General features: G+C 39.1%; 1 protein-coding gene across 2 annotated transcripts in view; it reads left to right on the plus strand.

The window, feature by feature from the left end:
* The window catches only part of rassf5 (Ras association domain family member 5), a 130281-nt gene that overhangs the window by 55578 nt on the left and 46899 nt on the right, over nt 1-27804 (plus strand). The window lies entirely within an intron of this gene.

Below are 27804 nucleotides of genomic sequence, written 5' to 3' on the forward strand. Positions count from 1 at the left end.
ACTCCTTGACAGTAACTGGCTACAGAAAGGACACCAGAAATTGGTCTGCTTTAACCAGTATGTTATAAAATTACACAATGAAAAAGCCAAATTTTTGAAATTCAATTTGATGCTTTCTTCATTTGTGTGGCAAATCAACTTATCTGTAATACAAGAATCTACTCCAAATATTTTGTCAATCATTTGTTGTATTTTAAAAGCTGCAATGTCCAATGGTTACAATTAACTTTCTAATGAACATATAGTAATATAATTTAACTTCACATAGAATTAAATGTGTCAAATTAATAAGCTGAGAAATAGTTTGCTTCGCAGCGTATGTAAAAAACGTACATTTATTTTGTGACTTCCATGAGGGTTATCCCATGTACTTTTAAAGCCAGTGGAATACTATGACTTGTAATGTAGGAAATGTGGCACCCAATTTGCACTGAGCAACTCCCACAAACAGCAGTGTGATAGTAACTAACTAAACATTCTTGCATGATTAAAATATTGACCATAATTTCACAGGACAAATCCTCTGCTGTTCAAAATAATGCAATAGGATTTTTAGGCTTTTTTGAAGAAGCAGACAGAAGTCTTTTTAATGTCTTATCAAAATGTTTGCATCTCCGACACTGCACCATGGCCTCAACCTTTGTGCTCAAGTCTCTTGAGTGGGACTTAAGCCCACAACCTTTTGACTTGGGCAAGACTGCAACCATCTGAGCCATGGTTGATGTTAAAAATATGTATGGAGCTTCATTAATAATTAAATTTTACAGAAACTATTTGAAGGGTTGGCAATTTGATTAAAATACTGATCGCTTTCACTGCCTCCCACACTTGCACATTAATCTTGTATTTTGTTTTTCATATGAATTATTTAACTTTTAGCAGGCCACTTGAACATTTACAAGTAAATAATATTGGCTGTCAAATGTAATTTTAATTTTTTTACAAAAGCAATGCAAAATTTCAAGAAAATGTTATGTGCTTTTCTAAACCTAATCAAGAAGATTGCTTACAACTAAATGAAATTTGTTTAATTTTCCGTAGTCCTTTCTCCAAATTAAATTTATTGTATATCTTCTAACTTAAAAGTAACAATGGGACCACCCCTAGTTAATAAGTAATTAGACAGTAATAATTAGTAAGCTTAGCAGCACATTATGAATTGCAGTCCCTGTATCCCGTGTAAACTTTGATCTCATAGTGAAACAGATACTACTCTTAATGCCTAGAAAAACACTTGCCTTCATGGATAATATATTGTAATTTTTTTGCCTTTTTAATAATGATTTTTTTTGTTTGCCTTGCTGTGTGGGCTTCCACTCTTCAATTCCCCCAATATCACAGCAGCAGTCCTGAAGCTGCTTACTTCTGCATTTCTAATGTGTTTTAACAACATTTTTGTGCCAAGAAAATGGTCATTGTGACTAGTCACTAATCTATTTAAATATCCAAAGAAGGTTAAAATAAATGATACTTTAAGGAATATTTGAGACTTCTGAGTATAAGCCGTGTACCTTTTGTAAAATAAATGACATTTCAACTCTCAATTTCAGAAACAAAATTATGCTTTAACAATGAAGTTAGCAACTGCCATTTATTTAAGTAGTCTGTGTAAAATCGATTCAAGCATTACTACACGTTTTGCAAGTTCACTATTCTGGATATTTTAATGTTGGTAAACTTTTCTTATTGCTACTCCATGAACCTAATGTGTTTTCCATAGCAGATAAAATTTACTGAGAGTCCAAGGTAGATGTTCACCATTTGCCCAAAAAATGGGGACCGAACGATCTTACTCATGTTTTAAGAATTGGTGGTCACAAGCATTTGGACTTTTTTCAGGTTTAGATTTTGGCTGTTCTTTCTGCTTTTTAAAATCAACTGCTTTTGATCAGACTTCGAAGCTTCTTTTATTTGAACAGTGAACATAAAACTGGCCTATAGATTTGTGATATTGATTTTTTTTTATATATTCTTTCAGGGGATGCTTGTCACAACATCCTGTTATTCCTCTTCTCTAAAAGAGGCCATCAAAATTGTCTAAACCGTGCTTGATTCAGATTTAGAAATAATTTGAAAAGTTATTTGTTATTCCTATCATTACTGGATCAAAAGTTTCAAGTTAAGTAGTTGTTATGCCGTGTCAGTGCTCTTGTTGTATTGAGATATTTTGGCTGACACTTCCTCAGGTTTATTCGAAAGAGAAGATTGAAGTGGGTCACCTTAACAAAAATATTTAGTTTAGCAGTAGGTAAATTGCATTTTCTTTTGTAGCATATATGGTTCAAACAGTACATCCACTGTGCTAAATTTGAGGTGCTGTTTTTGTCAATCAGCCTGTCCTTGACAGGAACTGAGTTTGCCTGTAAACTCTGACCACACCCTTCTTCATAGAATGCATCATGTTTGTGAGAACAAAAATGTTGAAGATTTCCTTCTTGAATAGATGGAGTGGGCCTTGCTTACACCTGCACACTTCATTCATTTAAGAGTTGCTGTTTGAGTGTTATAACTTGGAACATTTGGTGCAGAGAGGCTTACGTTTTAAAGCACACTCTTGAGAGTGCCACCATGTCCTGTAATATCAGAACACCTTCCCATTTTTATATTCCAAGTGTTCTTTGAAAGGTAAAACATTTTATTCTTATCTATTTAATACAAAATGAACAGCAGCCATAAAGGTCAAGCAACAGGGATTCATTTAGTGACAGAAGAATAGGCAAGGATAATTAACATTTTTATTGCTTGTGGAATTCTCTTCCTTACACTGCAAAATATTTATAAACTAGGAAATGGGTGCAAACGCAAAGTATAAGTCCATGCTATGTTTGAAAATTGTAGTTTAAATGAAAATTAACATTTTGGAAAAATTAGGAAGCATGGTTAAAAATTATAATAGAATTGTTAATGTTTACACAAAGTTAATGAGGATAGAATATTAATGAATACCTTTTATAAATTGTAAATGAATATTTATTACAGTCTATAATTCTGTTCTTCAATCACTGAAGTAATAATTCAACTTTGTATACTACTGTCAGGAATAATTAATGTGCACCAAGGTTATTTGACAGCTTTAATGTTACATTCATTTAATTTCAACTTGGTGTTGCCCACTTCTTAAAATTTTAGAAACAATAATGCAGCCTACCAATGCACGATTGGCTAGCATTAATCTTTTAAATTTGGTAGTGACGTGCTGTGCATCTTAAGGATTGTTTAAAAAAATTAAATAAGCCAGTTTTATTGTCTGCTGTCATTTTCCTGCAAATCAGTTATGACATTGGTGTTTAAAACAACCAAAGTAAACATCTCAATCACAGGTTTCACAGAATTCTTTTTTATCAAAGGAAATATAGTGAAAACTGCAAGGAGGATTGGTCATACTGACATGCTGGTGTAAAGACAAATGAAATTGTAGCACTTGATCTTTGAAGCACATGAATTCAATTTTAATAGAGTAGAGCTTGAATTATGATCGTTTTCCCATAAACGTATTGGGTGCTTGATCCATTAGTTTGTGGTAGACTGCTCATGCAATTTTACAGTGAGCTGTAAAATATGTATTTAATTTTAACAGAATATTTAATGGCTGTATTATCTCTGAATATTCCTGGTTCCCAGATGATTCCAACCATATATTGGCACTAGTTGTGCAGTACCACAACAACCCATTTGGCGACTGTAGCTCAGATAACAGTTATTAAAACAACAATTTTACCCCACTGCAGGGTTAAGTAGGACAGGAAGTTAATTTGTTTCAAGACTTGCATTTTAGCTGTTTGACAAAAATAGCCCAGTTTAAGGTAATTATTCCTGCCAAGTCTCCCTGATTTTTATTGACAGTTACCTTTTTTGATATAAGCTTAACTTTTTTGTCCACCTCAATGTTTTTAGAGTGTTAATTTTTACAGGTTGCAATATTGTCTTTTGATGCAAAACCCCGACTACCTCTTTCTAATCAGATTATAAGTACTTTAAGCATTTATGATTGCATAAAATGCAACTGTTTAATATAGCTGATCTTTGTTTATTTCTATTGGTACAGTAAGAAGTCTCACAACACCAGGTTAAAGCCCATCAGGTTTATTTGGTAGCATGAGCTTTCGGAGTGCTGCCCTTTCAAGGTGCGTGGAGGATTTAGTTCACAAACAGGGTATATATAGACAGACAATCAATTACAAGATAATGGTTGGATTGCAAGTCTTTACAGGTACAGACAATGTGAAGTGGAGAGAGGGTTAAGTACAGGTTAAAAAGGTGTGAATTGTCTCCAGCCAGGACAGTTAGTGAGATTTTGCAAGCCCAGGCAAGTTGTGGGGATTGCAGATAGTGTGATATGAACCCAAGATCCCAGGTAAGGCCGTCCTCGTGTGTATGGAACTTGGCACAAGTCCAACCTGGTGTTGTGAGACTTCTTACTGTGCTTAACCCTGTCCAATGTCAGCACCTCCACATTATTTCTATTGGATTATTTTATACAAAGTGCATATAGTCTCATTTATGCAGGATGATACTAGAGACCATGCAAACCAATGTAGCATAATTTTGATTTTGGGACTAAGGAGTCATCATGAAAGCTTTCATTTCAATAATTTCCCATTTTGCCTTCTGAAATCTGAATATTACCAGATTTCTGTTTGATATCATCATATTATGAGTCCTAATCTGCTCTTATCCTGGTATATTTGAAAACCTCCAACCTCCTTTGCAGTTGGGGTTCTCTAATGACGCTACAGTGAATGGAGTTTTGGTTGAGCATCAAATTCTCTGTTCTTGATGGCATGGTTGGGTATGGATGCAATCAGAGAATCCTGTTCAATGTCTGATATGCTTCATTATCAGGAAGCAAAATGGAAAAAAGGTTAATTGCAGTGGATTGGCATTTCTTCACTTGTTTGGAATATGCTCAAAGAATGTGACTATTCACATATGATTTTGCAAAAGGATTTCCAATTTTAGAATTTTAAATGGAATCATGTTGTACAATGGGTCAGATATTGACCTTTCACTTCCGGGAACTGGGTTCATGTAGGGTGAACATTTCTTCTGTAGGTACAAATCCATTATATATATGATCCTATCTAAGTCTAATTTCCAGTGGATTGGAACCCATAGCTCAATACTGTGGTTGGAATTCTCCCAATCTGAGAAGTGGTGTGGCAATGGTTGGAAGCATGGGAGTGTTTCCCGCTGCAGCGGGAATCTTCTGGCCCCAACCTATTAATTATGCACCTGGGTGTTTCATGTATTGCTCTGTGGCAGGGCAGGCCTGAAAGGCTCGTCGTATGTCATTGTGTCTGGATGCTAGATTGAAATAATATCCAACATCACTCCACCATTATTACAGAAGGAAGATGGACCTCCTGAAAAAATGAAGATTGTGGTCTGAGTGAGTGCACTCTGAGACCACAAGATAGACCTTTTGACAATGAAGATGGATATCAAGGAACATTGAGGCTGGCACCTAATATATCATTGAACAATACTATGCTACACCATTTTAATTAGTTATTGGATTAAGTTTTCCCTTTTTCCTTGACTGGGTATCTGCTATAATAATGTACACCTATTTATTGTGCTATCATCTTGTACAAGTGCTTACGTTAGCAATCCAAAATTAGGGTCAAGTTAGTAACAATATTGATACCAGCTCACATCACACATTTCTTAACAAAATTAGCAGGTCTACTGTAAACAGTCATTATTTTTTTTTCTTGTTTCAAAATATAGTCTACTTGCAAGTTAATATAATTATTTTTTATTTGTTCATGATAAAACAAGAGTGGAACAGTGGTTAGCACTGCTGCCTCACAGTTCCTGTGTGTGTGTGTGTGTGTGTGTGTGTGTGTGTGTGTGTGTGTGTGTGTGTGTGTGTGTGTGTGTGTGTGTGTGTGTGTGTGTGTGTGTGTGTGTGTGTGTGTAGTATGCACATTTTCCCCGTGTGTTGTGTTGTTTCTTCTGGGTATTCTGGCTTCCTCTCTATGCAAAGATGTGCAAGTTAGGTGGATTGACCGTGCTAAATTACCTCTTAGTGTCCCAAGATATGTAGGTTAAATGGATTAGCCCTGGTAAATTTGTGGGGTTACATGGATAGGATGGGCCTGGGTAAGATGCTGTTTTGGAGTGTCGGTGCAGACTCGATGGACCAAGTGATCTCTTCTGCACTGTGGGGATTCTAGAATTTCTATGAAAATATGGATGGCTTTTGCAGCTAGTTCTTTTTTCTACATAACAAAAGTTTGCAACAGAAATTTTCTGTCCTTTTTTTGCTGTTAAGTTAGTACAATGTTGTAGTCAATTTGTAATATATTAATCATTTTTGACAATTCAGTATTGCTTTTCTATAGAAGGCAAATATGGTGTTACCTAGGTACTCAGTAAAAACAGGTCATCTAGCCCAACCGGTCCAAGCTGGTGTTTATGCCCCATTTGAGCCTGATTCCATATTTTCTCACCAAATTTACCATTGTAACCATCTATTATCTTCTCCTTCAATGTTTGTCTAGTTTCTGTCGTGGTTCCCCAAGACGACAACTGATTTCATCCGATTGAAACAGAGTCTGAGTCGTAATCCTCCAAGCAGTAGACTTTATTCTCCAACACAAGACAATAAAGCCGGGATGTCCGGAACATTCCGACGAACTGTTCACTTAGTCTTTTTATGCACACTACAACTCCATACCCTGAGATCCTTATCTTACACTCAAGGTTGATCTTTTTAGTCACCCAGACCGTTCTGCTTGTGCAATAATCATGGCTTAACTGGCTTAGACTGAATAGTAAAGAGAACATATTTACTTTACTCTTTCCTTTCAGCCATAATCACATTGAGTTGAATAACTGAACAACAATCATTGCATAGCTAATTACATTTGGTAACATACATTGATTTGATTAATCATGCTGGTCTCATCACATCTCACATTTTAACCCCATCTCATTGTACACATTTTAATTACAAGTTTCAGAGCAAATTCTCTCACATGTCCCCCCTTTGAGGCTACCTTCTAGTCTCATCTTAGTTCCCAAATGCTAACTCAGGTAGTTGCTTTGTTTAATCCTCTTCACATACACGTATTCCTGTCATATTTACAAGCAATGTGGGGGAGCCAAATATTTTGGTCAGGGATCAATGTCCCTATTCTAACTTTATCATGGACTGTCTATCAAAGTCCTGATTGTTAGGTTGCTCCCCCAGATTACCTGCCGCTAACAGTTATCAGCCAAAAACCTTCCCACTCTTGTCTAGGGAAGGGAAAAAGACTGATCACTGTGTACAGACTAAGTTTCCCGGCCTCAGTGGGCATCGGTAAGGTGTTGTTGCTTCCGTAAACGCTGCCCCCCCCCCCCCCACAGTTATGCTGCTATTTCACAGAATGATGAGTTTCCGTTTCGATCAAGGTTATTGTGAGTCCATTCAGCGGGGGCAGCTTGACACTTCCCCAATCCTTCATTTCTTTTTTGGGAGATTGGTGCTGATGACACCAAGATTGGGGGAACGGCAAATTGTGCGGAGGGTGTGGAGAGTCTGCAGAAGGATCTAGATAGGCTGGGCGAATGGGCCAGGAAATGGCAAATGGAATTTAATGTTGGCAAGTGTGAGGTGGTCCACTTTGGTAGGAATAATGGTAGGAAGGACTATTACTTACGGGGCGAAAAACTGCAGCAGGCGACAGTGCAGAGGGACCTCGGGGTCCTTGTGCATGAGTCGCAAAAACCCAGCTTGCAGGTGCAGCAGGTGGTCAGGAAGGCGAATGGGATGCTGGCCTTCATAGCGAGGGGGATTGAATATAAAAGTAGGGAGGTCTTGCTGCAGCTGTATAGGGCATTGGTGAGGCCGCAGCTGGAGTACTGTGTGCAGTTTTGGGTGCCGCACCTGCGCAAAGATATTTTGGCCTTGGAGGGAGTGCAGAGGAGGTTTACTAGGCTGATACCGGAGTTGAGGGGGTTGAGCTATGAGGAGAGGCTGAATAAACTAGGCTTGTACTCGTTGGAGTTTAGAAGAATGAGGTGAGATCTCATTGAGACGTATAAGATGTTGAATGGAATGGATAGGATAGAGGTGGAGAGACTCTTCCTGCTCAAAAAAGACAGTAGGACTAGGGGGCACAGCCTCAAGATAAAGGGGGGGCGGTTTAGAACGGAGTTGAGGAGGAACTTCTTCACTCAAAGGGTGGTGAATCTCTGGAATTCTCTGCCTGTTGAAGTGGTGGAGGCTGCCTCGCTAAATATTTTTAAGACGCGGGTTGATGGGTTTTTGATAAGAGAGGGGATTAAGGGTTATGGGGAGAGGGCGGGAAGGTGGAACTGAGCCACGACAGATCAGCCATGATCTTATTGAATGGCGGGGCAGGCTCGAAGGGCTAGATGGCCTACTCCTGCTCCTATTTCTTATGTTCTTATGTTCTTATGAGTTACTTGTGTCACCACCTGTCGCACTGTTAGTCTAGTAAGGAGAGATTTTAGAGCAGGCAGAAAACAGCAAAATATTAGTCCCATGATGATTATCGTCATAACTACTATAACTCCTGCTTTAGCGAACCAGGCTCCCCATCTTCCCAACATGCTGTCTAGTCAGCTCCATACTTTGTGTCCAAACCCAGCATTTTCTTGCACTTCCTTCCTAAGGTTTTGTAGTTTGGTCATAGCCTGGGTAAATTACACCTCTGAATCAGTATTATTGGGGATGAACGTACAGCACTGGTCCCCAAACATAACACACACGCCTCCTTTTTCTGCCAATAGCCAGTCTAGTGCCTGTCGGTTTTGCCAGGCCATTCTACTGGTTGCATCGAGTTGTTCACCTAGTGCGGTGAGGGCATCATTTGTATAATTAATAAACCTTTGCTGATTATAGTAAATATAATTAATCCATTCGGTGTTCTTGTTGGGGGTAACCCAAATTAGAATGGATTCAAACCCAGCAGCTATCTCGTTTCTGGCTTCAAACTCATTGGGAATGCCTCGGGGCTGCCCAATCGCATCTAATTTTACCTCAGGGCTAGGGGTGTATGACCTTTTTATCTTCCGGGGTTCTATTTTATTTTTTACTGGCAATATGACAGTACTCTGTGCTAGCATGACTTGAGCACATAGTCCTGCCCAATTTGGTGGCAGTCGTGCCATTAGTCCCTTTTTGGGGCCGCACAACCACCAGAGATCAGCTAACTGGTTTGTTTGCAGATCCAGTACTCGTGGGGGAGGTGGGGTACCCCCTTTTTGTGGAATATACAGGCTGCGAATATCAGTTACATCCCATATCCGTTCACATCTTCCTGTGTATTCCCCTAACTTGATTCCCTTACTGTCCTCTCTCCAATAACAATCTTGAACCTGCAAGTCCGGTTCTATCCTCCATTCTCTCGGGGATTCATCCATTGCTATTTTTGGGCATCTGGGGGCCAGGTTGTATGTATCCTTCCCCACCCCCGCATATAAAATGCAATGGTATTGGCACACCAACATTTTCCCACTACAGCGGTCAATACGGGAGGTCCCTGAACAGTTTATCATGGGGACAGTAATTGTCTGATTGCCTATGGTGTAGGTGCGTGAATATGTTGCATGTGTTCCTTTGCAGTTTTCCTTCCTCCAGTTTCGCTCCCAAGCCCTGCACTCCCCTGATCCCCATGGTATGTCAATTACTTGGGTACGAGGCTTTTCTGATGCGCATACTACGCACTCTTTCCCATCATTATTCTTCTGATCTGTATATTCAGTCCATTTCCACCATTTGTTTCTTTGGGCCTTTTCCCAAATAGTATCCACATTCACTGATCTCTTATGTTTTATATGCTTTGACCAGTGACCGTTATTATTTTCCTTATGTATTTTGCTTCTCCCTTTCTCTGATGCTATACTCAAAAGCCCCTGCACCTCCAGCCTCAATGTTGTTCTACGTTCTCTAACCCGCGGCCCTGCGTCTTTTGTACCCTGTCCTTCCTTGTTATGAGTCAAGAGAGTCCTGGAGGGAGATGGTTTCCAAATCCCAGGTGGGGAAAGAGACCCCTGACCTTTCCTCTCCCCCCTTTTGTGCCTTGACTAACGAGCTCAGGCTGGACATCTGTATCATCAACCAGCTCAGGCATAGAATCGTTTTCACCATTTTCCCCTCTCTCCTCCCTAGCTTGATCCTGCTCTTGTCTCCTAGGGCCCTCCCCTTGTGGTTCTCCCTCTTCCTTACTGCTATCCCTTTCCTGGTGGTCGGTATTCTCAGTCTCCTCACACTCCCTTATTTCAGGTGCTGTTCTAGTGCAGTGATTTAAATGATACCACAATGTGCTGCCTTCTACTTGCAAAGCCATGGGGGACACTTTGACTTCAAACAGTCCTTCTCTTCTGGGTTCGTTCCAGCGCCCCCAAAACTTTCTGATGTATACTCGATCTCCCAGGTTTGATCTGGTGTTCCGCTGCCGGACTCTTCTCCTCCTTGGCTTTTTCCTGTTCAAATATAGTTCTATGTATAACAGTTAATTGTCGTATATACTCTCTTGTATCCTGATCTAAGCATTCTAGCGTAGGGCCCCCCGATCCTCTAATCTTTGGTACTGGCATTACTCCTCCTGTCATCATCTCATGTGGGCTCAAATGCGTGATTCTATTTTCTTGACTTCTGTATTGCATTAGTGCTAGTGGCAAGGCATCAATCCAATTTTTCCCTGTTTCACTGCAAATCTTACTTATTTTAGCCTTAAGGGTCCCGTTTGCTCTTTCCACCATTCCTTGAGATTGAGGATGATATACACACCCAAACTTCTGCTTTATTCGGAGTGCCGAGAGAGTCTCTCTGTGCCCTTCCGATAAAAGCAGATCCATTGTCCGAACTTAATTGCATAGGTATGCCAAATCTTGGGATAATTTCTTTTGACAGGAAGTTAATAACCATTCCAGATCTTTGGATGGCGTTGCTTCTACCCATCTACTGAATCTGTCAATAATCACTAACATGTATCTTTTCCCTCTTACCACCTTTCCCATATCCACATAGTCCATGCATAGGTGTTTAAATGGTCCTTCGGGAATTGGTATGTGCCCTATTGGAACAGTAATACTCTTCCTAATGTTATTTTGGGCACACACCTCACAGTGGCCCAATATATAGTCAATTGAATTTTGCAAGTATGGTGATCAAAATCCTTCTCTTTTAATTTTCCTGGCTACCTCTCCTCTTGCACAGTGGTCAACCCCGTGTGTTAGTACAGTTAGTAATGATGTGGGTGCTATGATCAATCCCTCCCCATTTCTCCATAGTCCATCATGTTGTCCCTGTATTGCTCCCCTGTCTCTCCAACAGTCATGGCTTAACTGGCTTAGACCGAATAGTAAAGAGAACATATTTACTTTACTCTTTCCTTTCAGCCATAATCACATTGAGTTGAATAACTGAACAACAATCATTGCATAGCTAATTACATTAGGTAACATACATTGATTTGATTAATCCTGCTGGTCTCATCACATCTCACATTTTAACCCCATCTCATCATACACATTTTAATTACAAGTTTCAGAGCAAATTCTCTCACATTTCTCCTTATGTTATTTACTTCAACCATCCCCTGTGGCACTGTGTTCCACATTCTCACCACTCTGGGGGAAGAGGCTAGCTTGAATTTTTAGATTGTTCCCCTTTGTTCTGAATTATCTCACCAAAGGAAATAGCTTGCCTGTATGTTGTTTATCAAATCTATTGATTATTTGAAAAACCTCCAAATTGAATAACTCCTAAACTGTACAAACTAAGCTTAGTGGGAGCATTTATAAATAAGTTCTCAGTTTCAATAAGATTTTAGAGACTGGACTTGAGAGAGCTGTTTTCTGGAATTTGAGAGCCTTATAAATTTGGAGAACAGTTGTTGGCTGCCCTAAACAATCCTGTAGTTTCCAAAAATATAGATACGCTATATGTAGTTCCTGCACCAACAGCAGTACAATGCAGTAAGCCAGCTTAGAGATGCATGTTATTTCACCATTCTTTTTTATCTTCAAAACTATTTTGGAGAAAATAACCATGGATAAAAATGGAGGAGAAGAACGTCAATTTGTAAATGGTTTTTGTACTATTGAGTAGATTTCTCCTTTCATTTTGTCAACTCATGATAAATAGGAAATGACTGAAATGAGTATAGCTAGCACTTCCACGCACATCTTTGTTAACTTCCTCTTTAAACTGTTTTTGCAACATGTTGTGGTATATTATTGCAGACTTTAGAATCATAGAATCTTACAACACTGAAGGAGGGAATTTGGCCTGTCTTACCTATGCTGGCTCCTTGAAGATACTAGTCCATTACCCTGGTTTTCCCTATAATGCTGTATTGTTCATAGCTATCTGCCTATTAATTATTCAATTTTAGTGAACTTACAACTATGGTCACAAAAATAACAATTCATTGCCAGTAAGGCAATAATTTTAAGATGCAATCACACTGTCATCTTTGTGCCACTATAGAAGTTGCAGTGCTGCATCATTTAAGGATAGTGTCCCAATCGATTCCTGGAAGAGTCTACTTCAGCTTCGTGCCACATGGAAGAGAACTGCAATATTGCATCAAGCTTATTGCAGTTTGTTTTGAAATTAGGTAAACAGCATTTTTTTTTAAATCCCAACCTAAATTTTACCAACCACCATGAGAGTTGCAGAACATTGATTGTATAGGCATGTGAGAAGATTGGTTAAAGTTTCATACAGTGGCAACAATGATATACTAAGTTAATTGCTATTTATAAAACATTTTATTGCTGGGAGTTTAAATCAATTAATTGCTTTGATAACATGTTACTGGTTATGCATCTGTACATAACAGATATTCTTCAAGCTGTGCTACTATTGTGATCAGATATTAAAACATTTCTTTTGTCAGTTTACTAGTTTGGTAACTAGATTTCAATGGATTCGACAACAAATATTCACACAGTAGCTTTTTTATAATGTAGAGAAATATTCCAGGACACGATACAGAGGAAAAGATAATGCAACAGGATTATTGAGAGAATTGAACCTCCGTATAAGAATTTTAAATTTTAAGGCATTGTGGGACTGGGAGTCAAATGTAGAACAATGAAGATGTGTATGGCGGGTGAACATGATTTGGTGTAGGATAGAATGTGAAGCACAATCTGTCTGACTTGCATTGGAGTTATCTATTTATCTTCTGATAAATGCTGACTGGATACTGCCTGTCTGTATTTCCAGGACTTTGATTTTTAATTTCTGATTTCTGGCATCTGAAGTACTTTTTTTTTGTTTAATGTTTAGTTCTTTTAAGGATATTTACAGATTAATTCTAGATTCTATCAATCCTATAATTGATAAAATGGCTGACAGCCTTGGAGTGGACAGCTTTTGGTAGCTACTTTTATTCCTCACATAGGTTTTTTCCATGCTTTAATTTCAATTTCATTGATCATTTAAAAGGCACCTAAATTATAAAAGTGTTACTTTTATATAATTTTCAATGCATGTGAAAAAAGGAAGAATAGCCATGAATTTCCATTTGAGGTTTAGCCACAAGGAAACAAAAGGTAGCAGATCAGATTGCATGATTTATACTTGAGAATTTATGCAATTCTTTTCCAGGTCAGACTGAAAAATGTGACAACTATAAAATGTGTATTTTACACACATTGTGCTACATTGTAGGGCCATTATATTGAATTATATTTGTATGAAATGCATGCTGGCAAAATATGGATATCTGGTGTTAGAACTTGCTAATTGCCTTTTATATGCTTATCGTGGCTGTAAACATTCAGTTAAGTTTCAGTAAAGATTGAGGTTGAAATAAATCTTTAAATTGTAAATAACGCCAGTTTTAACTGAGTTGTAACTGATGTTATGATCCTAGTTGATGTTATAACTGGATGGGATGATTCCAAAAAGGAACCCTGGCTTAAAAGATGATATCTATCTTTTTAATATAAAATATAGAGGAACAGAGTTGCAGAGCTTTAAATCCAGCAAGGAAAAGGACTTTTATTAAACATGAAAGATTGGATTATTATACAATGCTCCTTTACTTCCCCCTGCCCCCTTAATTTAAGATTAATGTGGGTTACAATGTACATTTAGGGTACAGCAAGAACAGAAAATGTTGGAAAATCTCAGCAAGTTTGACAGCATCTTTGGAGAGAACAGAGCTGCATTTCATTTAACAACCATGTGAAAACATGTAGAGTGGAACAGAAGAACTTGCACTTTTTTCTGCTGCAGAATATGGAGCTGTAACAAATGTCACTTCTTCTCTGATCTCAAATGTCTCTGACTCTTCGTCAAAGCTAAAGAAAACTGGAAATAGAATGGGATGTATACTGTTGTGAAGAGGATAGTGGAGCAGTAGGGGCTGAATAGAGGGCCCAGCAATAGATGGACACTATTGGGAGAGATTGACAAAGATGCCGTGGAGAAAGACAAAGGAAATGTAAATGGTAGTGATCATGGTTAAGAAAGGTGCTGATTGTGACTCATTAAGAGATCAGACTGTGTTAATGGCAGGACAAAGTTAAGCAGTGGGACAAGGACAGTCTGGAACAGGTAATAAATGGGATGGGCGGAGGGGAGATGGTGGTAAGAGAAAACGATGGAAAGCAGGATTTTTTTAAAAAAAGATGGAAAAATGAATCAATGGAAAAAATGAAAATAAATTGATATAAATAAAAAAGGGGTGAAGATGGAAGAGAGTTCACAATGTGAAGTTGTTGAACTTGATAAGTCCAGGAGGCTGTAATGAAATGCTGTTCCTCTAGTTTGTGTTGGGCTTTACTGGAACATTGCGTCAGGCCATGGACGGACATGTGGACATGAGTGTAGTTGGTATGTTAAAATGGCAACAGGAAGGTCTGAGTTCTCTTATGGACAGACCAAAGGTGTTCTGCAAAGCAATCCCCCAGTCTGTGTTTAGGGTCTCCAATGTAGAATAGACTGTATTGGGAACAGCAAATGGAAAAGACCAGATTGGTTGAGGTGCACATGAAGCATGCTTCACCTAAAAAGAGTGTTTAGGCCTTAAGTTATATCTTAAGCTAAAATGGTCTCATTAACACACGCAGTCCCTTTGGCTGAGGTGAAAAACACCAAACTCATTCTGCTCTGAACCCAAGCTGGTGTCTGTTGATTTCTGCTCTGAACCCATCCCGATTGATTGATTGCCACGTGAAGTATGCTTTTAAAATCTTCTCTCATTCATAATGCTTTCCCTTGTGGTTTGAATTTCAAAATCCAGGCCAGTGTTTCCAAAATACACTGTTTAAACAAACCTTCCACTCCATTTTTAACACTGAATCCCTCCAGAAAGTATTAAAATGGCATCAAACCTTTCCCTGACTCTTTGAAGTCTGCTGTCCGACTTTAAATCCATTTACTACAATTGTTTTTTTAACTCTGAATATTTTGTTTACTCCTCCTTGAATTCTTCTGAATAATACCTTAGTCTCTGTTCCCTTAACTCCTGTCATCTTAGATAGTGTTTCTGTCCTAATTCCCTGGTTATCTGGACTGTAACTTGTTCCTTAAGAAGCTTGCATCTTTGTAATTCCCTATTTCTGACCTGTTCCTCCAGGCAGAGGTGAGAGCTGTTCATTCCCCAGTGCCAAGTCTCCAACAGTAATATATCCAGCTAAACTTTCTCTTAAAAGGGCCTCCAGTTCCAAGCAACATCTGTATAATTATGCCTTTTATTTATTCTTCACTCTGTAGCCCCCTTTAAGCACGGTAGAAACACTATTGGAACTTAACCAATGACACCTACACATACACCTTTGTCTGGCATAATTATAAATTTCTTAAAACCACCTTTTGTTTTCTTAACACTGGGATGATGACTGCATAAAACTACCCAGGTCTGGACAATGGTGACATAATTTAGAAAGCGCATGAGAGCTAGTAGAGAAAAAAGAATGTAAAACTGATGCAGCAAAGATTAATGCTGTGTATCACATCTGACTTCGGAATGTTTCCAGTTGTACAAAACTGAATCCGATTCACAGCACTAAAAAAGCTCCATTTTCAGAAATACATTGTTTTGCATGTGGGTTTTCTGTACTCCATATTTCTCCTTCTACTTTTATACTATTTCACCCCAGTTTTTAGGGATTGTATTCCATGAAGGTCTGTTTAGCACTGGGGGGAGATTGATTTACTATACATAGTATTTGTATAGTGACTTGAACACAGCAAACTATCCTAAGGCACTTACTGAGACCAATTCCACTGAAAATATTTTTTGACACTGGTCCATAGCAGGATATTAGTGCAAATAATGAAAAGCTTGGTCCAAATGGCGGGAGTACCTCTAAAGGAGAAGAGAGAAGTGCAGCAGAACCTTAAGTCAACACGGTTCAAAGCATAGCCACCAGTGATGAAGTGCAAGGGTCCAGAATTGGAGGAACACCAAAATCTTGCACATCTGCAGAATGGGGAGAGGTGGGACCATGGAGGCATTTGAAAATGAGGATGAGAGTTTTGAAACTGAGGCATTGTCAGACCATGAGCCACTGTAGGTTAACAAACCTGAATGACGTGAAAGAGGCTGGCCAGAAAAATGGTGAAGAAGTCTAGAACCAAGAGAGGCATGAATGAGGATTTTTAACAGCAGCTAAACTGAGGCAGGGCCAGGGTTAATGGATGTTATATAGATTGCACTAGGCAGCCTTTGTGATGGAACAGGCATAGTCAGAAGCTCCTCCCTGGTCAAAAACAACACCAAGGCTGTAAAAGGCTTGGCCAAAGCTTAGGCAATTGTCAAGGGTAGAATCATTGCCCAGGCAATTGAGGTTAATGGTGGGGACAAAAGACAATAGTCAGTCTTCCAAAGTTGAAGGAAACTCCCACTAATCTGAAATTCGATGTCACACTTAGTCCAACAATCAGAGACACTAGAAGGTCCAAAAAGTCTATTATGATTCAATAGATGAACGAACTGGGCATTGGCAAAGGCTTGTGTGGTCAACTGTCAAAAGCTGCAGATAAGCTGAATAATGTGGAGGGATAGTTTACCATGATCATAGTCACAGTTTGTCATTTGTAACCTCAAGGGCCATTTTAGTAGGGTAGCAGGGCTAGACATCTAATTGGTGGAATTCAAACCTTGGATTGCAGGAAATGTGGGCACTGATTTTGGGGAGGCAACAGCACTTTCAGTGATTTGCTAGGATGGAGATATCAAATGTTTTATTTTTTTGAGGCGAAGGATGATGGCAGATTTGAAGTGGATAAAGGGAATATACTAGCAAATGGGTAACTTAACAATCACAAGTAACATGGAACACAAGAAGGGAAGACAGGTGGTCAACAATTTTGTTACATTCAGGAGATGGGTCCTGTGGTAAAAAGAAGCTCTAAGGAAGGGCAAAGCAGGAGATGGGATAGAATCTACAGTTCATGACAAGAAATTAAGTAATATTAGGAGATGTTTTAGCCTGGTGGGCTCACCTGAAGTGGCAGTGACAACTTAATGGATGATCTCAATCTTTGCTACACTTTTTAAAAAAAAAATGTTCATGTCACATCAGAGGGAACATGGTTTAAGAAAACACTTCTATGATGGAGAAGAGAAACTAGGGAACATCTTTGCATTGCTAGATCACCTTTCAATCGTGGACCCAATAATGTTTTCCTGTTGAACCAGATCCCGCAAAGGAGGTTAAATTAGTTGTCTGCAAATTTCAAATCTGCACCATGTGGATTTGAGGGAATAAAGGTGAGAGATGGTCTTAATGGGGCCAAGGGCAAGAGGGGTACTGGAGAAAGCATGGTTCAGCAAAAAAGTAGTGACGGAAATGTCATGATGAATTGTTGGACAAAAGGCCAGATCATAGAATCATAGAACCCTACAGTGCAGAAGGAGGCCCTTTGGCCCATCAAATCTGCACCGAACACAATCTCATCCAGGCCCTACCCCCATATCCCTACATATTTTACCCGCTAATCCCTCTGACCTGAGCATCTCAAGACACTAGGGGGCAATTTTTTAGCATGGCCAATCGACCTAACCAGCACATCTTTGGACTGTGGGAGGAAACCAGAGTACCCGGAGGAAACCCATGCAGACACGAGGAGACTGTGCAACACAGACAGTGACCTGAGCCGGGAATCGAACCCAGGTCCCTGGAGCTGTGAAGCAGCAGCACTGATAAGCACTGTGCTACTGTGCCACCCCACGATAGTTGGGCATTTTAAAGCTCCATGGTAAGTAACTTGAGGGAGAGATTTTCAGGATTCTGATGGGAGAAGGGGATAGTGAGCAAAGAAAATGATATTGCTTCATCAGTCAAATTTACCTGGAAGTAGCAAAATTATGTGAGATTGCAAGGTTAAAGGGGTAGCTGGACAACTGAATAAGAGGGGAGAGATTTGAGAAGAGAAGGACAAGAGTGAGATTGAAAAAGTTGAAATGGAAGCTGAAATCAAAGGATGAGAGATCACCCTGTACAAAGGCCGAACAAGATGATGTCTTGCTCAAAAACTTTGTGTGGTACTTGGGCAGTAAAGAACAAGAATTTGAAAAGTGTTGAGGGCCAGAACAGGGTAAGTTGCTTAAATGAGATACAGCCATGGAAGTTGGGTGCCAAAGTGTGACTCTGAGATGATTGTTCCACCACTCCCACGGTGATTTTAAATAGAGCAAGCAATGGGAAGTATAGCCAGATGGGGAAGCTTCCTTAAGTTGGGTGGTACAGTGGTTAGCACGATTGCCTCAGTTCCAGGAATCTAGGTTCAATTTCGGCCTTGGGTGGCTGTCTGTATGGGTTCCCTTCCACAGTCCAAATGTTCAGGTTAGGTGGATTGGCTGTGCTAAAATTGCCCCGTAGTGTCCAAGATGCATTACTTGGGGGATTAGCAGGGTAAATACATCAAGTTACGGGGATAAGGCCTGGATAAAAGTAGTCTGTTGAAGAGTCAGTGCAGACTCAATGGGCCAAATAGTCTCCTTGTCCGCTGTCATCACCCCTGAGCCATGCCCTGGCAGGACCAAGATATCAATGTGATCATCCACAACAAGCTCATGGATGGCAAAGGTGTTGCTTACATTCTGAAGGGAAATGCAGAGAAGGATGATGACCCTGCTGGAGTCCACAGGTTTGGAGCTGGAAGCAGCGAGAGACAGCAAAGAGATTGGCAAGAATATCTTGATGATTGAGGACTAAGTAAATTAAATTCCATTGTGTAGTATGATATTCTGGAACAATCCAAGATTTTTACTGGTTCTTTTAATGATAATTACAGATTTGGCTGCATTATACAACCACTTTTACCCATTTGGACAACAGGATTTGTCTGAGGCACTTAATGGTCGGACTCTAAATGAACATGCATTACTTCAATTCTCCGTTGCAATTTATGCCCAAAAATGTTATTGTTCAACAACATACCTCAAAATTACTCTAGTTTGCAAGTACTTTTGGACCCATATGCTTAACCTTTGGCAATTTGACTTAAGCTATAATGAAGCTTGGAAAACAAAACTGAATTCACAAGTCATAAATGAACACTTCATGAAAGACCCAACACAAAAATCCCTGTTTTTAATCATCTGTGAAGCTAATGGGTAATTGTAAACTGCCTGGCAGATGGAAAATTAAAAATTCCCCAGTACCTGACGCTGGTTGCTTAGACCAGACCATGGAACACAATGATTCGATGTCCAATGCATTTGCACAAAAGAGGCATCACAGCGATATCCTCCGCTATTATCTGTCTTAACTCCCTAAATATGAAATTGTATATTTCTATTGTGCTTGCAAGTGTTGAGCAAATTATTCCAGCAAAGAAAATGGGCATATTTTGGTTAAATGAATATTCCTGGGTAAGCCCCTAAGTTGACATATTACTCTTAAACTTAAAATGCATCAAAAATTGATTATTTTGGAAAAAAAAGTTATAAAATGACTGGTCTTTTTAATATTACTAAATCCAAGGATCTTTGCCTGATCATGAGTCCCTAAATCCCTGATAACTCCTATTTGCTTTCAGTTGATTTTCACTTTAAAACAAACCCCATATTGATGAGATGAAAACATGCCTCTCTGGTAAGGCATCTAGATGTGTGAAATGGGTTTGGAGTAAGATCACCCCAGTTCCTACTGAGCATATTTTGTATCACAAAGCTGCTGTTAATCAAGCACTAATGGCATAAAATTGACAAATATGTAGTTTGTGTCAGCAGAGTCATTAATTGAAAATATTAATATGAAGGAGTTGAATTATTTTTGATTTAGTTGCAAGCTCTGTGAAACTCATTCAAATAGGTGTCATGATGTGGCATAGAGTTCCAGGCAAAGTCAGTTATGTATTGTGTATGCTCAGTGCCACTCCAATGTTTTGGAACACAAGTATCAGTGAGTATAATAACATAGTCAAAAAGAGTGAACCATTGATATTTACTGAGCTGTCTATGTTTTGTTCATTGCCTTGATCTGCACACTAGGATGTTTTCAAAATGGTGGCGAAATTAAGCTTTCTGCCATTTTCAACCTGTATTTAAATTGCTAGAGCTGTGGTTGTTAAATTAAAAATATTAAAAGTCTATCAGTGGCATGCTCATATTAATACTAATATCTGTAACACAAAGAGATTGTACTATATCAAGAATTAACATCTGAGCAATATTGATAAGAACCTTTACTGGTCTAGATGTATCGAGGGGGAGAAAATGAGAGAATAGTGGATACATGGAATGAAGTGGTAAAGTCTGATTTGGTGAACACTGCAGGCCCCGAAACTAATATTTAACCAGTTCATAACTGTTTCCTAAACTGCAGAATGAGATTATAGTTGGTTATGTGAGCGTTGTGAATTAGTGTGTCTTGATTTTGACAGTGGCCGCTCCTTTGTACGCAATTTGTTTCTTAATTTATATATGCATTATGGTGGTCTTACACTGCTCCACTACAATGTTTAGATTATAATCTTTGCAGTCTGCTGCTAAATTGTTGCCTCTTTCTGTGCCAAGTCATTGAAAACAAACATCCCAACTTTATTTGATTGGAAATCTTCTTTATTATTCTCACAATAAACATCAATATACAAGAATATTTTTCTAACAAATCTGCACAGCCCAGGAGCATGCATGAGTGTTTGGATGTGAGACAGATTTACAGCACTTAAGGAGACCCTTTGGTCCATGTCTGTTCCAGCCTAAAAAGGATTATCCAGCCTAATTCTGACTGCCAGCTTTTGGTCCACAGCCCCTTGGGTGCCTATCCAAATATTTTATCATGCAAAATAGGCGATCCCGAAAACATGAAATAAAAACAATGTTGGCAACACTCAGGTCAGGCAGCACCTGTGAAGAGAGAGACCAGAATTTTCCAGCCATTCACACCAGTGGGATTTTCTGGTACCACTGCAGTGGATGCAGATTTGGCTGAACTCCAAATTCTCTGTCCTTGCTTGCAGCAGTGGCAGAGCGTGAACAACCAGAAAACTTCCAGCCATAGATTTCATGTGCCAGGTCTTGAACCTTTATCACAGTTGTGGTGATGAGGAAATGTTAGAAATAGATGTGAAATGGTGAAGGCTGTGAAGAAAAACCAAAGGGAGGGTCTGTGATGGATAGTAGGGCAGAAGCGATTAAATGGCAAAGGTTGCTTTAGGGCAGTAGCTCTTCAGGATCCTGTCATTCACACCTCTTTTGTTTCTTGCCAAGCCACAATTCTGTTTGGTTTAATGCTATGAAACCTCTTGTTACCCTTCAAAAAACTTTCCAAATACAATGGAATCTACAGTAATGCAGATTTTTTTTAAATATCTAAAGTGAGTGTAAATTTGTTCAATTTATCAAACTACTGAAAATTCTCTGTCCACAAGTCCTGCCTGACCTGCTGAGTATTGCCAACATTGTTTTTATTTCATATTTTAGGGATTGCTTATTTTGCTTTTGCATAACAAAATATTTGGATAGGCTCCCAAGGTGCTGTGACCTAAGGGGCTGTGGACCAAAAGCTCTTTAGACAAAATTTACTGAATAGTGAATAAAATATTCAAACTTTCTGGTCATTTTAGTCAGGATTGTAAACCATTCTAACAAATATTTAATAACAATGTTGCATTCTGGTTGATTTTAAATTATTTCAGAATTCATAAGAAAATTAGGAATAGCAAGTGGTCTTTGGATTTTTAAAAGATCAACCAGACGATCACTTCCCCAAAAGTTACTTTCAGAGTCACACTTCTCCAACTGTTAACACAGTTCAGACACTGGGTTCAGTTCTAACTCTGCAAACGAATGAGTTTGAGTCAGTTACAATCCAGCCCACCACCTCCTCCTATTCTCCTTTTGTACATAAGTCCTTCCATATTCAGTTAACAGCCACTTTATATTCCTCTAGATCCTCACACAGTTCACAAACAAACATGAATTACAATTCTGGAAGAACACAGTCAACCCTCCCTAGAGTTCATGCCAGCATTATCTTCCCTTGCCTCTGATACTGACAGTCATTCCTAGCTTGGAGTTCATATGGTCATTCTGCTACAATTTTGCTTCCATTCCTACTTTTACCCCTATGCTGCTCCTAGCCTCTTGCCTATTGGCACTGCCGTAACCCAAAATGATCGAATCTAACTGAATATTATTGGCAAGAATTTCTGATTTTGTTATAATTCCTATAGTATGAGAGTATGGCATGTATTGGGTTAATGTGGGATTGAATACAGCACCACCCACATAATGATATGAGCCACACCTAGGGGCTCATTGTGTTGTGGATGGAACCATGTGCAGCAGACCTTAGTGGAGATAGCCCTGTCTTGGACTGTATATTTGTAAATAGATCTAGTAGTTAATAAAGAATTACAGTTAACCTGCTTTATCAAACCTAATGCATTATAACCAACATCCACAGCAATTCCAAACCAAACTATGAAGCCAAATGCAATTGCTTTGGGAGCAATCTTGGGCCCATTCCCACTGACTGCAGGAATGCCAGTAGGGCTCATGATCTGGAAATCATGATTTCCGATCTTGCTGGTGACTGTTGATTTACATGAATGTAAATAGATTTAGATATAATTAACCATCTCTATTGGAGAGGGACATGGCCACGCAGTGCCCTGGCACTAATTTGTCAGTGCCAAATGGCAGTGCCAGGGACAGACCCCAGTGGAAACTTCATAGGGAAGGAGGGGTGGGAGATATTTATGTGAAGGTGGGTCAGAGTAGATGTGGGAGCTGGGGATGCCAGTGATGGCCGTTGGAGAGGGACTAATGATCGGAGGTGGGAGGGAAGGGTCCAATGGGTAGCAGCATCGAGTGCAGGCTCTGATCTGATTGGCAAGGTGGGTTGAGTGCAGGCTTCAGTCAGGGAGAGAGGGGAGCTCATGAGACATCTATGGTGGGTTGAAGGGAATGGGGGGAGATTTAAAGGGCATCCTAATCACAGTACAGCTGGGTTTTGTTGGCATGTTGAGCTCCCACCCGCACACTAAGATCTGCAGACAAACCAGCCAGTTTTTTCTCGAGAGAACCATGCCACTTTTCTCACTGGAAACAACACACTGTCATTTTCTGGGCAGATTTCAGCATATGACTTGCAGCAGGTGCAACAATTGGACTTGGTCAGCAATTGTGCAGAGTGATGTGGGGAGCGAGGGGCCAGGATTTTTGTTTGCAAATGTAGAAACACAGAATGGGCTTACAAAAAGCTAGTTGTTGTGTCAAATGGGAATAGATGAGCCCTGTGAATTGGTACTTTGTAGGGTTTGATTCAGCCTTCAAATCAAAATCTCTGTGACATGGGTTGGAAAATCTAAGTTTAAAGGCAACTTTGTAATCCGTCAAAGCAATTTCAATGACTAGTAACGAAAATGTTGATTATCCATGTGTTTGATGGCAACGATCTCTGCTGAGTTTGTTTGCTTGTTATTGGTGGGCTGCAGACATCAGTTCTACACCAGAGGCAGATCACCTGTCTTGTAACTGATGGGATGGGAAGGGATTGTTCGGATTGACACCAAGATTAACCTGGCTTCAATATCAGCTAAGGTTATTAGGAAACCGATAAGTGGGAGACGACTGAGAAACATTCCTTCTACTGGCTCTATAATAAGGTATTTATTATAAATCAGTGAAGCATGGCACAGAAGAGAGGGTATTATCCAAAATTAGTTTCATTTGGTCTGAATTTGTGCAGCAGTGCTGAGCACAATTGCTTATGCCTCTATTTAAATGAACAGAACTAAATGTGAAGTATGCGATTTGATCTAGCTGAACAACTGTCGCCAAACAGTGAAAACTACTGCTGCATGTTCACTAAATTCCAGGCATGGTACATTCTAAGACCATAACCATACTGTATCACTTGATGCCTTTTTAATTGACAAAACCAGTTTTACTTTGTACTTTTAAAAAAGGTGAAATCTAATCTGATACATTTCTACAGATTTAGATCATCATGTGTCAAATGCAATATGTCAGATAAAACACATGCACATTAACAAAATATTTGCTATGGAGCTGGAACAAATAATATTTGATTTTAATAAGATTTCACCAGTATTTACTATACCTTTCAGAAGATGGTATATTGAAGTTTAGGGCCTAATTGTATACATTTTCACAGACAGTAGAATGAATTATTATGATTTATAATTGGGTTACATTTAGCAATTCAAAATCCATGTGAAATTTTAGGAGGATATTATTTCTAAATAATTCCATACACAGCCATTGAACTCCAGGAAGTGTACTTACTCTCAATGATCTGGCATTGAATCATCAAGATAAAAGTGGAACTAGCAGGATAAACAGCAGTGTAATACACTTGTCCTATAGACTGCAACAGAATATACATTTTTGCCTACAATTCTCTTACGGTGATTCCCTGGTTTTGTCTGGTATAGAAAGGTGAGTACAAGAAAAAATGTATATCTAAGAAGGGGGAAAACACAGCTCTACAAACCAGTTTTACAGTGGCGATAGCAGGAACATAGGAGCAGATCACCATAGCACGTTTCTTCAGTTCAATTATATTTGAAAATATTACAATAGACTTTACATGGTAAAAGAAGGGGAAAGTTGTGTCCACAAATGACATATAAGAAGCTTAACCATTTACTAAGAACTTGTGAATGACAAGTATATTCTGTTATTTAAAATCTAGCATAGTTAGCTATTAAATACAAATATCAGATGAAATTAATCAAGTGATATTCTACATTTAATTTTTATATGACAATTTCTAAAATACTTTTGGAAACTCAATGGTGACAGCCATCTTGGATACTGCCAACTCCCTATTTTTCATTTTCTTTTCCATTTGCATGTACCTGTTTTGTGTTAGTGCCCAAGACCAGTTTAACCCCTAAATTTTGAATAGTCTGAAACATCTAGTGACAACCCCAATATGCTGAACAATAAATTTTAATGGCTGATTGGGGAGAAAAAAATAGAACGTTGGATACTGTGAAGGCTATAACTTAATTTGGGCAACCTCTGGGATGTCCTAAACCCAAGGAAAGTATAGAAATCCATTCATAGAAACCCTACAGTGCAGAAAGAGGCCATTTGGCCCATCGAGTCTGCACCGACCACAATCCCACCCTGGTCCTACCCCCATATCCCTACATACTTCACCTGCTAATTCTTCTAACGTATGCATCTCAGGACACTAAGGGACAATTTCAGCAAGCCAATTAACCTATCCTGCACAGCTTTTAAGTGTGGGAGGAAACCAGAGCAGCTGGAGGAAACCCATGCAGACACAAGGAGAATGTGCAAACTCCACACAGGCAGTGACCCGAGCTGGGAATCAAACCCAGGTCCCTGGAACTGTGAAACAGCAGTGCTAGCCACTGTGCTTTCATGCTGCCCTTTAAGAAATGTACAGCTGTCAACAGAATAAGTTTGAGTTATAGCATCTACTGTATACTGTATAAAAACTAGAGAAATTTTAATCCTACCTACTGGAGGACAAGAATGGGTTGCATAATTAAAATGGCAGTTGTGCGCTTTCTACTGGTTCATAATGCGCTCCTGCACCACTTCCATTTTAACCATGCAAGTTTTGGTTCTGGAAATGCACCCACTTTAGTTAGATGGGAGCCTTATCAATATATAAAAGCTGTAGTACAGTTTGGAACCCAAGGTATTTTTATCTCCAAATCTCAAAAGTTTACATCTTGCTTGAAGCTCCAAAGAAGCAGGAACAGAGCTTGGAGACCCTGGAATGTTTGCTGTTTAAAAATGTTTGTGGTTGCCTTTTGAACAGACATGTTCGTTCAAGCTCCCAAGGAATCCTTGAGCTCCCCTGCACTAAGCTTCTTTCTCCTCCCCCAACCACAGTCCCCTCTGGACTTCACTCCTAACCAATTACTGTTTCCTCAGGTCACTAGTAGTAGCCTTCTGGTGCCACCAATTTTCATCCAGCAACAAGATACTGATTGCCACCTCTCAGCAGGGAGATGAAATTAGATCAGAGTTAAAATCACTGACCCCTCGCGCTGACTAAGTCGTGGGTACTTTCCAACAATTTAATTCACTGAGTTAAAATTCTGCATTAGGGCTTGGATCTGAAAGTTAAATCTTTGCTTGTAAATTGGTCACCATATGATCCAGTTTCTGGAGGTGATTTCTACAGTGCATCTTCCAACTAATAGGCTAGTGTATATTATGGATTTCAGGCAGTAATCTAATGAAAGTGTTCAAATCAGTGCTATTTCTGTTATGCTATTGAATTTTCCATTTAGAAAGCTAATTGAAGCTTTGTTGAAATTCTGGTAACAGATGGCAGTGTAGGCAGTAAGTCAGTGTACTTCATATGGAAAAATTCTGCATTGCATATGGAACATAATGATTAACAAGCTAAACTTTTTTAAAGGTTTCACAAATTTATTTTTGGTTCTGTTCAGATTTACATATCTTGTTGTGAAAATTGGGTCAAGCAATATAGCAATTAATAAACGTTTGTGAACTGTTGTTTTAAGTTGATATTCATGCTCTGATTCACATACATTAAGACAATAATTAAGCTACTCTATGCACTCAGGGGGCCAGCTTGCAAACTGTGCACTCAATCCATGTGACTTCATTATTGGGTTTGCCCACCATTGCAGGAGTTTAAGTGTGGAGATGGGCTCAGTGGAAGACCTTGGTTCTCCAACACAGTATTTCAACTCCCAAGAGTTTAAAAGGCTTCTGAACCTCTTTTCCCATGTATCTATCACGCCCTGATACCCATTCTACCTTTTTTACCACCCAGGTATCCTTCATAGTTACTCATCCTCTATGTACCATGTATAGTCGTCTGACTCCATGCAATATCAATGGAAAACATCTTCCATTCCTTGGGACGATATCAGTGGGGAAAAAAAAAATCTCTTGCCATCTAATAAATTCCTCCATATCGTATTAAGGAAAAATGGACTCCATGTGAAATAAACCTTGTATTTAGAATCCTATTAGATGTCAACAAACTAAAATCCAAGTGACAAGGATAAGCTGTGATTTATTAGTGTTTTTAAACTAGTCATTTATTTTTGATCACTGGAACACTTTCTTTGCTGAACCATGGTAACACATGAAACGCACTTCAAGAATTGATCTCTCGGAAGTAAGAGTGGTTAGACTTTTTTCAGGTTTTTTTCACTAGTGGCAAAATATTTTTATTTTAATAGCCTAAGCCATTTAAATCACAATAGAAAAGATGACAGCAGAGGCTGACAGAACATTCTATAACATTTTTCTCCACATTATGGTACATAAGAACATAAGAAATAGGAGCAGGAGTAGGCCAACTAGCCCTTCGAGCCTGCCCCGCCATTCAATAAGATCATGGCTGATCTGTTGTGGCTCAGTTCCACATTCCCGC

The sequence above is a fragment of the Carcharhinus amblyrhynchos genome, chromosome 22, assembly GCF_965287045.1.
Source record: "Carcharhinus amblyrhynchos chromosome 22, sCarAmb.v2.hapA, whole genome shotgun sequence".
NCBI lineage: Eukaryota > Metazoa > Chordata > Chondrichthyes > Carcharhiniformes > Carcharhinidae > Carcharhinus > Carcharhinus amblyrhynchos.